Source organism: Dermacentor albipictus, chromosome 8 (assembly GCF_038994185.2).
Source record: "Dermacentor albipictus isolate Rhodes 1998 colony chromosome 8, USDA_Dalb.pri_finalv2, whole genome shotgun sequence".
In the NCBI taxonomy this organism is placed as follows: Eukaryota; Metazoa; Arthropoda; class Arachnida; order Ixodida; family Ixodidae; genus Dermacentor; species Dermacentor albipictus.
Genome location: NC_091828.1, coordinates 128,441,831 through 128,449,968, shown reverse-complemented (window position 1 = coordinate 128,449,968; position 8,138 = coordinate 128,441,831). Strand labels below are relative to the sequence as shown.

Sequence of the window (8,138 nt, the reverse complement as noted above, 5' to 3'; positions counted from 1 at the left end):
CATAAATCGGTTAACCAACTGGCGCAGATATAGATGGGCCAAACCTAGTCCTCCAGAGCGGACGCGGTGAAACAGATTGGTGCGTCGTGTCCGCTCCCAAGTGCTTCCCCACACAAAAACCGCAAATACACGGTGCAGCTTCTGCACATTGACGCGAGAACAATGAATTGCTTGCAAGACATACCACAGCTTGGTTACAAAAAAAAGGTTACAAATTGTGGCACGCGCGAAAATAGACCAGCTGAAGCCTTTGAGCCTGTCGGCTTTCTCACGCATTTCAGCAACTTGGCATTTCCAATATGGCTCACTGTCGCGATAATTCTCCAGCGGCACTCCTAAATATTTTACTGGGGTTGCTGTCCAAGTCATGTTTGCGAAATTCGTTGGGGTTAAGGGCCAGTCGCCGTGCCAGAACCCCAAACACTTAGCCCAGTTCACAGCACTCCCGCTCACAGAACAAAAGTCTTTCACAATTTGAACCACAACACGAACGCTTTCGTAGTCAGCACAGAATACGGCAATGTCATCAGCATACGCGAGAATGCGGACCTCCGCCGCATGCAAACGAAAACCATGAACGCTGTTGCTTTCAATAACGCTCAAACAAAAAGGTTCAATATACAAACAAAAAAGCAATGGTGACAGGGGGCAGCCCTGACGCACAGAGCGTTGCACTTGGATGCGCGCTCCCACCCCCTTATTTACTAACAACCGCGTCGTGCATCCTCTGTACGCCATGGCTACGCCTTGGCAGATGACTGATCCAACATTAACGTGCTCTAAAACAGAGAACAAGAGGTCATGCGGCACCCTGTCGAAGGCTTTCTCTAAATCGAGCTGGAGCATTGCGATGCTTTCATGCAAAGCATCGCAACACTCGAGCACGGACCGGGCTGTGTGTATGTTGGTATATATGGTGCGACCTTTGATACCACAGGTCTGATGTGGTCCCACTAATTCTTGCATCACGGCTTGGAGTCTTTTAGCCAGAATTTTCATGAAGATCTTGTAGTCTACATTAGTCAGGGATATGGGTCGGAAAGCGGTAACCTGTCGCAGTCTAGCTTCATCTTCGCTTTTTGGTATTAAAATTGTATGGGATGTTAAAAATGAAGGAGGAAGCATATCCTTGTCATAAGCCTCATTAAACAGTGTAGCCAAAACCGGTGCTAAATCATCTTTGAATGCCTTATAAAGCGGTGCTACTAGCCCGTCTGGTCCTGGGGACTTTCCCGGGTTGAGGTCTTCTATGGCTTTCCGCACTTCTGTTGAAATGGGCAGTTCTAGCCGCTCTTTCGTATCATCACTAAGCCGCGGCATTAAAGAGAGGAAACGGGTCTTGAAGTCTTCGGTTCTTACTTTGGTGTAACCAAAGAGCCCGCTGTAGTACTCATAAAAGGCCCTTTCTATATTTCCTTTGTCTACGTAGATTACACCGTTCCACTCTATTTTTGGTATGTCATTCTTGCGGGCGTGCCTTTTTTCCAAGCCGAGAGCACGTTTTGTGGGCATTTCGCCCGCTATCAGCCGCTGTGCCCTCGCCCTCACGATCGCTCCTCGATATCGCTCCGTATCTATTGCCTCTAGTTTCTGCTTGACGGTGCGCATTTCTTCGGTGCAAGTGCCTGGCTGCTTTCCTTCTTGCATTATCAAAAACTTTAGGTCATCTCTCAGCGTGTTTTCCTGCAGCCTTTGCTTTTGCTTTATAGCGCACGATCGTTCAATTGCCATCATTTTCATTGCCTGCTTAAATCTTTCCCACTTCGCTCCCAGAAGTTCGTTGTCCGCCATTGGCAGTTCGTGTATCGCCGACGTAACGCGATCCACGAAGATATCATCGTTTAGAAGCTTCTCATTAAGTTTCCAGTTTTCCCAAACAAATTTGCTTTTCGTTCCTTTTCTTTTACCTACATGGAAGACAACAAGACAATGGTCACTGAACGGCACTGCGGTTGTACGCTGTATTCGCCGCAGTACGGTATCAGTTCAACAGATACGTACGCCCGATCCAGACGCGCGTGACTCGTTCCTTGGTAATGGGTAAACCGAACGCCAGAACCACATCCGAGACAATCACCAACATCCTCTAGATGACAGTGATCAATTATGTCACTTAAACAGGCTGTACTCGCATCTCGGTAGGGCGTCGCACTGGTTTTGTCGCGTGCCATGCTTACGCAGTTGAAATCGCCAAGTAAGACAAGCAGACGGTCTGTGTCACAATGGTTGCCGACTGTCTCAAAAAGGTTTCGCCTCTCTTCCGTGTTAGTGTGTGCGTAAATACAGATAATTCGCAATTCCACACCAGCAAGTGTGATGTCACAGACAATCAATCGACCGAAAACGCAAGTCTCAACTCTTTCCACAATCGCTCCCAGAGACTGGCGAATCAACAGCATGCAACCTGCCGAGGTACCCACGGCATGAGACACGCAAACATCATACCGACTACTGAACGAGAGCACCATTCTGTCGGTCTGGTCTTGACTCTCGATTTTGGTCTGTTGTATCGCTACAATATCCAATTCCTGCTCAGTAACGAGTCTCAGCAGCTGATTTTGCCTCCTCCTGGATGAAAGACCCCTGACATTAAGCGTGGCTACTACGAGGTGTCTTTCAAATGCCGCCATCGTTAAGCAAGACCAGGCCGCCAGTACGGCGCTTACCTTCATGCGCACAACGCCGCGCCGTGTAGTGCCGTCCCTCCATTATTAGGTCTTCGTGTTGTCGTCGCGAGGAAGCGACGACGATCGTTGCCCGCTGGTGACACGCTGCTTTTTCCCTTCACCTACGCCCCACTGGCGGTCTAGGAGACGCAGTCGTTGCTCCTGGCTCATTGCACTAGCTGACATCGTCGTGGCGTCGTTTCGCAGCCGCAGGGTCAGACTCCATGGGTTCCTCGTTGCTTTTATCAGAAGGGCGTGGAATATCTTGCGGTGAATTGGTATCCATGCTCGTGGTTGCCGACTTGAGGGTGCTGGGCGCTGACTCACGAGTCCCTGGCATGGCGCCTTCCTTTTCATCGCTCAGCGCTGCGGCCGTTGGGCTCTCGACCACTGGGTTGGAGGCAGCTTGCTCAGCTTCATCCTCGTCCATGTGCAGCTCACTATTATCGCCGAATGTTCCTCGAGTCGCGGCGCGGGCGTATGACTTCGTGCATTCAGCCTCTTCATGCCCGAAGGCGTGGCACTCGCTGCACTTGGGCACCTTGCAGTCCCGCCTAATGTGGCCTGTGTTGCGGCAGCGGAGACATATCGGCGCACGCCCGGGCACGACGACTAATACTGTACCGTTCCCGATACGCAGCTGATGGGGTATGCGCTCGAGGCTTGCACCTTCTCGAAGAACCAGCCGCACGACACGAGTAGTCGAGTCGGCGTTTTCAAACCCGCCGGTCTTCCATCTATCGCTCGAAACTTCTTTCACTTCGCCGTACTCGGCGAACGCCCGCCTCAGAGTTTCGTTGCTGACGTTGAAGGCACACCAATGCACCTTCAGCCGCACTTCCTGCCTTTCAGGGTCAAAGACAACGCAAGTCTTCCCTTTAACAACAATATGCCCGATGTCGAGCAACTTTTTCTTGGCTTCTTCACTTCGGAAGTTGACTAACCAGACGTGCGACATCTGGTACGCTCCGATACCGCCCACCTGTTCAATGACGCCGGCTTCTGTCATCGGCTGGCGGAAATCTTCTATCCTGTAAGGCCTTCCAGCGGTGTCGCAGTGAAGAACAACCATTGTTTTCAGTCCTTCTCCGGTTGGCAGCGGCGGCAGTACAATATCCTGTAATCTTTCAGGCCGTCCAAAAACGATGTTCCGCGGCCAGAATCGGCCGTTTTCACAGCTCGCGAAGAGCCAGCCATCCTGCGTCCTTTCACGTTCGATGCTTCGGAGCGGTACAAAAGCGCCTCTAGTGAATGCGCTGTTGCCTTAGAAACGAGCTGTTTCTGAGGTTCAGGCGTGCGTGGCTTGCTCAGGCGCTTATTTTTGTCGTCTGGGACGCTGTAAGCAAAACACTCGCAAAAACGACAGAGCTTCTCGTGGTGTCCATTTCTGCGAAAACAAAATATAGCACCTGCGACTGAGCGCCTATCAAGGCGAATGCAACAAAACCAAGGAGCAAGGACACAGCAACACTCACTGGTTGCCTCACGAATTTCAAAGCGTTCACGTTTAATGCGATGTGCCCAAGGAAAAAAAACAACTGCGCAAATTTCAATAACCCACGAGCTCAACCACTAGGACGGAACAAGGCAAGACTATCCACACAGGCAGTAATTATTTCTCTACGCAGGGAAATACGATTACTCATACGTGTAGCCATTGTTTGTTGGAAATTCAATGATTCAGACCTGGGTAGGCTTCCAAGGAAAAATCGCCGTACTCTCTCGTCACCAACACATATATTGCTTCACTAGGTGGTAAGTTTCATCTGATTCTAGTCGAACACTGCGCGCCACCATAGGTACACATGAGGCTGTACGATGAATCATGGTTAGTCAAAGTACAAGCACAGACGCATCCACCGAAATCGTCACGCTCCGGTTCGAACAAGAACTAATCGGTAGGCCTCGGAAGAAACACACACACAGCCTCTCGTCCTTGTGACTTTAACACCAGATGGGAAGTCGAAGGTATCCGTCATCGGTGACTACGTCGTGCATTCACGCTACACGTTGTGCGTACTACGCGCAGCCCGTGCGTTAGTTTTGAGCTGCTCTATAGCCCACTTCAAATGGAAATGAGGTCATGAGGCAAAAGAGGTGCCCGGGTTGGGTTTGTGCCAACACCTGCTGAAGAAAAAATAAATGTAGGTGGCATTCTTCTTGCAAATAAGTCATCGGCCAGTCCCGTCTTCACGGCGCCTGGCATGAACCGTCCACGCATTTCTACGGAGTTCAAGGGACTACTGCCCTTCCCCCCTCGGGCGTGCTCTTGGCATTGGCGAAAACGAGAGTGTTCCGTATACTCCCGCGTAGAACCCTTATCGTCGCAGTCAGCACGCAGCGTAATGAAGACACACGGAGAAAGTAATGTGAGCGGGAGAGAGCGCAATGGAGAGAAAGTGATGACGCAAATTAAACTACGCCCAAGTGCCCGTGAGCTTGAGCGAGTTTCGAGAACGGGGAAAGAGATTCTGATCCGCCCGTGTGATACATCGTCGTAAAAATTCAACGTAAACGTGTTCCACGTGATTAGCCACTATACTGAGGTCATTATGCAAAATAGAAGTGAGGCGTGCAGACAGGACACAAGAGTAGAGAAGTGGACAACACGAACGCCGACTATCAACTGAAGGGAGCACTGAGGCGAAAAATGAAAGAAGACACAAAACTCATCTGCGCATGCTCAGGAATGGTCACACCACGTGTCAATCGGGTACACGTGCTGGTCTACGTGAGAGATAACTGTTAAGGCACTTATCTCTTCCTTATGTAAAGTAATCGAAGGCTGACTTACGCACGCACTTCTACCATTATAGATATGCCATGCCTCTACCATAAGACGCGTATCTTCATTCTTATGCCTGTACAATATCGCGCATTCATCTAACTCTGGCTTGCAGTTACAATCTCGGCAATGTAGCGAAAGATTAGAAGGCGATCCACCGGTTAACGACCTTTTATGCTCCATTAGCCATTAACTCCATTAACTAGCTCAGCTTTCTGTCGTTCTATACTGAGGTCATATGCCAGGTGTTCAATACCTTTTTTTTTCTACCTCAACAGAATTTTAAAACTATCGCCCGGAGCCGATAGAACAGAAAGGAATACTTACTGCCTTAGATAGGTTACTCAGGAAGGCGGACACTTATAAATTGCACGAGACATGTCAGTAAGTATTTACCTAAAAACACGAGCTTAAATCTTACCTTTAACGTAGTAGTTCTGCGGAAACCCGCAAGGTGGAGAGAAGTAATGAATAAAGGGTAAATCAGACATCCACCCATTCGTAGCAATTGCTACAAAGGAAACCCGTACGGGTTTCTCGAAAGAAAAGGCCTCAAGTTGAAGAAAACTTCGTCCTGGTCCGGGACTCGAACCCGGGACCACACTCCTTTCCGGGGCAGCCGCTCTAGCATCTGAGCTAACCAGGCGGCTAGCAGACGGCAGGACGAAGTCGAATTTGTCGACAACAGGAAGCCAAGGCAATTGTTTAGCGTAGTAGTTCTGCGGAAATCCGCAAGGTGGAGCGAAGTAATGAATAAAAGGGAAATCAGACATCCACCCGTTCGTAGCAATTGCTACAAAGGAAACACCGGAAAGGCGGTGGTCCCGGGTTCGAGTCCCGGACCAGGACGAATTTTTCTTCAACTTGAGGCCTCTTCTTTCGAGAAACCCGTATGGGTTTCTTTTGTAGCAATTGCTACGAACGGGTGGATGTCTGATTTCCCCTTTATTCATTACTTCTCTCCACCTTGCGGGTTTCCGCAGAACTACTACGTCTAACACTTGACTTCGCTTCGCGTGTTGTCGACAAATTCGACTTCGCCCTGCCATCTGCTAGCCGACTGGTTAGCTCAGATGGTAGAGCGGCTGCCCCGGAAAGGCGGTGGCCCCGGACCAGGACGAATTTTTTCTTCAACTTGAGGCCTTTTCTTTCGAGAAACCCGTATGGGTCTCCTTTGTAGCAATTGCTACGAACGGGTGGATGTCTGATTTCCCTTTTATTCATTAAATTTGACCTGTTTACCTAATCATTTTAGACTGGTGTTGCGATTGATGAAAAGAAGCCCCGTGAGCTTTCGAGACACGTCCAATTGAAAATACATTTTCGAACGAATCTCAAAACAGATCCTTTAGTATTTGTTTTGAGATATAGACCACGTATAGACCTCAGAGGTGCTTGTATGGACACCATATCGTTTCCTATATACAAAAATTGCTAAAGAGAACTCTGGCACAAGTGTCTACGAGAGATAAAGGTATGGCGCTTCAGCCGGCATGGGTCCGATGGGTAGTGCATGGAGTTTACTAAGATAAGGCCCTCTGCTTGAAATGACCTCGTCAGTATCCTGATTGATCATTTTCAACAAAATATTGCGCTGTAAGCGCAAAATTTCGCAATGACTATGCATGTGTGCAGACTTATTGCCTTAGCAAACAATTGAACTAGAGCTTGGAAATTTACAGAGCTAGGTCATTATAACAAGAATGTCTAAAACCACAAGCGTGAAGAGCAATCAAGTACATGTAACAACTCGCCACTCTTATGGCATCTGAAGGATAGCAGGACCAGAGTAATTTTCTGTAAAATTCGTTAGGAAAATCAACGCTGGACACTGTAAAATTCCGCCATGTTGTCGAATTGCACCATGTTAGCGTTATGGCCCAACCGTAGAAGGTGTACACACCTCGTCAGCCAATCACAAGCGACAAAAGTGCGAGTCGGACCACATGGTGGAATTAAAAAGTGTCCTGAATAACATTCCTGATTCCTTCTTCCTTGCACACGGTGTAGTTAAAAAATGTTGCATGCGCGACAGCGTCTTGATTGCTGCGAGCATCACTTCGACACGTCATCGGTGAGCAGACGGTACAAACTCTGAACAGACGTACGGCGTAGTGCGGCGGCGTCTGGAGTGCCCCGTGCGGCATTGCGACACATCATCGATGAGCAGACGGCACAAATATGGCAGTGCGTCGGGGGATTGTGTCGAAGGGTACGTACGAGGGTATCGAGCCAGACGCCCTAATAGCCATCACAGATCTCCCCTGTGGTCGTCTGCTCCTTGGTGTCCGAGTCATTTATCGTTCTTTCGACAAAGCAAACAAAAAAGAGAAAGGAGACGATTAAAGCAGAGGCAGCTTGCCAACCACGCAATTTCATGCACTTTCCCATACTAGATGCGTGCAGCACTGGAGAAACACTAGGTGCCCGTGGATCTTCCGTGGCCGCGACGTTATGATGCTGAGCGCGAGGACCCGGGTTCGACTGCCAGGACGCTGCGGTGTAATACATGAAATATCATGTTCTTACACGTATATTAAGTCTGATTTTGGGCTTCTCCTGTTTAAATGTTCGTGAAACGTAGGAGTGCTTGCTCTCTTCCTGGGATTGATGAACAGGTCTGAATGATACCTATTGCATTTAAATAAAAACAAACGATAAGTTTTAGATAGCGCTGAGCGCATGAT

The 8,138-nt window shown here is 49.0% G+C and overlaps 1 pseudogene; it reads right to left on the bottom strand.

Annotated features, from left to right (window-relative positions):
• Positions 1 to 2,711: 2,711 nt before the first annotated feature.
• LOC135918958 (uncharacterized) lies at positions 2,712 to 7,598 on the bottom strand (annotated as a pseudogene).
• Positions 7,599 to 8,138: the final 540 nt, after the last annotated feature.